The following is a 3,658-nucleotide window of genomic DNA, read 5'->3' as shown; positions in this document are numbered from 1 at the left end:
CAGAAGCCGCTCCCACAAGTTTGATTGGGTTAATGGGCACTTTTTTCGTACCATACGGTCAAGCTGCTCCCACAACAGCTCAATGGGGTTGAGATCTGGTGACTGCGCTGGCCACTCCATTACCGATAAAACACCAGCTGCCTGCTTCTTCTCTAAATAGTTTGTGCATAATTTGGAGGTGTGCTTTGGGTCATTGTCCAGTTGCAGGATGAAATTGGCTCCAATCAAGCGCTGTCCACAGGGTATGGCATGGTGTTGCAAAATGGAGTGATAGCCTTCCTTATTCAAAATCCCTTTTACCTTGTTCAAATCTCCCACTTTACCAGCACCAAAGCAACCCCAGACCATCACATTACCTCCACCATGTTTGACAGATGGTGTCAGGCACTCTTCCAGCATCTTTTCAGTTGTTCTGCGTCTCACAAATGTTCGTCTGTGTGATCCAAACACCTCAAACTTTGATTCATCTGTCCATAACACTTTTTTCCAATCTTCCTCTGTCCAATGTCTGTTCTTTTGCCCATATTAATCTTTTTCTTTTATTAGCCAGATATGGCTTTTTCTTTGCCACTCTGCCCTGAAGCCAGCATCCCGGAGTCGCCTCTTCACTGTAGACGTTGACACTGGCGTTTTGCGGGTACTATTTAATGAAGCTGCCAGTTGAGGACCTGTGAGGCGTCGATTTCTCAAACTGGAGACTCTAATGTACTTGTCTTCTTGCTCAGCTGTGCAACGGGGCCTTCCACTTCTCCTTCTACTCTGGTTAGAGCCTGTCTGTGCAGTTTCTTGGCAATGTCTCGCATGGAATAGACTTCATTTCTCAGAACAAGAATAGACTGTCGAGTTTCAATTGAAAGTTGTTTTTTTCTGGCCATTTTGTGATTTAATCAAACCAACAATTGTAATGCTGCAGATTCTCAACTAGCTCAAAGGAAGGTCAGTGTTATAGCTTCTCTAATCAGCAAAACTGTTTTCAGCTGTGCTAACCTACTTGCACAAGGGTATTCAAGGGTTTTCTAAATATCCAATAGCCTCCTTACAGAGTTAGCAAACACAATGTACCATTAGAACACTGGAGTGATGGTTGTTGGAAATGGGTCTCCATACATCTATGTAGATATTGCATTAAAAACCAGATGTTTACAGCTAGAATAGTCATTTACCACATTAATAATGTATAGAGTGTATTTTTGATGCATTTAATGTTAGCTAAATTGAAAAAAAAAACTGCTTTTCTTTCAAAAATAACAACATTTCTAAGTGACCCCAAACTTTTGAACGGTAGTGTACTCTTGAAACAACTCGAGACAATGAACCGGAGGTTCAACTTTCGACTCCTGCTAAATAAATCAGGGACTGACATAAAACATCTGGATAGAAACACAAGAAAAGAACCGGAAACAGGTCTGACAAGCATGCGTGGGCGGGGCCAGGATTGACACACTCACTAGAGTAACCACATTATTGGTCAGAGATATATCAGAAGACCAGTCCTCTGAGTGATGTTGCAATAGTACGTCATATTTGTGTCGTCACTCTAGGTAGTTTTGTATGAATAAATAGGGAAGCATTTCAGCAAGTCTTCCACGGTTGCAACAGGCATTCTGTCTCTCTGAGAAAAGTTTTACTGAGCCGAACGAACACATCACTACTGAAGCACGATGACTTCTGTACCTGGAGGATGGAGCAAATGGGTAGATGCTGATGAAGATGTGAAGGACCTCTGCCGTAAGGTTAGTGACATCATTTATTTTCTTTGCACTATGCTTGTTTAACTGAGTGATTAACCTTGAGTTATCAATTATTTAATTAAAAATATATAATTTTAATGTGCATATTTTAATAGTTACTAAGTTACTGTTATTTATCTATCCCAATGGCCACAAAAAAACACATATTCCAAACTTCCACATCACTGCTGCATTGACTGTAGAAGTAAGATCTGTAGAAGGTGGACATAAAAGTATGAATATTAAGTACACATCAAGAAAGGAATTAAACAATGTAGAATAAGATAATGAATATAAAAGATAAAACATGACAATGCTCCAGTGTAGATTGTGACCTGACTTTATACTGTTTTTGGTTATGTTTGATTTCAGGTAAAGGATGCTGTTGAGGAGAAGACTCAACAGACCTTTACTATTTTTAACCCCCTGACATATCGAACCCAAATTGTAAGAGGACGGAATCTTGATATTGTGGTATGTGTAAATATATTAGTCACAAAATCCATTGCATTGCAAATTTTTCAGGTTTCTAAGATTCAAGATTCATTTTGCTTCTCCAGTTTGTGCAGTAATGAATATACTATTTCTCAGTTTATTGTTCATCTAACAGCCCTTGCCAAGCTATGTTACTGCTGTTATGGTGTTGAAAATGTGCAATAAACACAATGCCATTCCATATCACCATGACAGCCATTTCACACCTAATATACCATATATCATTAGAAAGCTTAGCTACTTCCCTAAGTAAGTATTATAATACCTCCACTTGTGTCCAATAACTGGTTAATGTAATGTGACATGTATCTACACGTTATTGTAGACCAAGCAAGTGAAAACCTTGATTCGAATATGTGTTTGAGCTATCTTTAGAGAGGTTCTGTTGTACAATTAAGGAATAGTGGCCTTTGCCAACTATTCCTATATATTTCCTAGTTTTCTAAACTTAATATTTTTTTAATCTCTCTCTCTCTCTCTCTCTCTCTCTCTCTCAGTTGTATATCGGAAAACTGAGATGTCTGGGTCTGCGTGTTTGGGAGGATGTTGCACCAGTTAAACTGAACGTGATTGCAACTGAGTTTTTTCCATTGCCCACTGGCAACTTGGACAAATTGCATTGATCCTGTGTATCTTCACCACAAATTATGAAAATGTATGTGACTTTAACTGTTTTGTCACGGCGGGCCCCCTGCTGGTCGCCCCGTTTACAGTGGCAGTTGTCTTGTTGTTGCGTTGTGTTTGTCCCATAGGTGGGCGGGGCCTATGATCCGCCTCACCTGACGGTCGATATATGTCATTGTCTATATATGTCTTGTCTTTGTACCAGTTGACTGCTGGATATTATATCCTTAATTCGGATCGTGTCACGGGTTTTTGGTTTTGTGCAATGTGTGCATTAAAACCTCCTTATCCTCTGAGACTTGGCATGATCACTTCCATTTTATTTTGCACTCCCTGCCCATCACATATATGTCAAAAACCATATATTACATTTGTTTTACACACAACATGACAACATAACTATCTAGGATAGCAACAATCTGTGTGCCTCGAGGAGACCTCTTCTTGCTTCTACTTACACTGGATTTTCTCTGCAAATCCATAAATCACTCTCATTGACATATGGTACCTGGCACTAAATACTAGCATATCTCTAATCAAACAGAACATGTCTTCAACCTGTAATTACCTTATGGCTTCTACTTTTGCCTTGGCTAAGATTTTGTGGTAACTGCAGAGCCAGACAGATATTACAGGTACTGGCAAACTAGTCAAACATTGTGAAATAAGACAAGGTTCAGAAAAAGCCGAGCTAATAGATATAAATATATTAAATATAAAATAAATATACTCAATATAAAAAAGGTCAAGCAGCTGGTCTGAGATCAGAATGTTTACTGATTACTTGTAATCATTTGTGATTACAACTG

At 39.0% G+C, this 3,658-nt stretch overlaps 1 long non-coding RNA gene across 1 annotated transcript; it reads left to right on the top strand.

The window, feature by feature from the left end:
- The first annotated feature begins 1,554 nt into the window (after positions 1-1,554).
- Positions 1,555-3,157, top strand: LOC143508165 (uncharacterized). Its single transcript, XR_013129215.1, has 3 exons — positions 1,555-1,733; positions 2,103-2,204; positions 2,723-3,157. It is a non-coding gene; the product is annotated as an uncharacterized LOC143508165 (long non-coding RNA).
- Positions 3,158-3,658: the final 501 nt, after the last annotated feature.

The sequence above is a fragment of the Brachyhypopomus gauderio genome, unplaced genomic scaffold, assembly GCF_052324685.1.
Source record: "Brachyhypopomus gauderio isolate BG-103 unplaced genomic scaffold, BGAUD_0.2 sc822, whole genome shotgun sequence".
NCBI lineage: Eukaryota > Metazoa > Chordata > Actinopteri > Gymnotiformes > Hypopomidae > Brachyhypopomus > Brachyhypopomus gauderio.
Note: the sequence above shows the minus strand (reverse complement) of the source record. Positions and strands in the feature narration are given on the sequence as shown.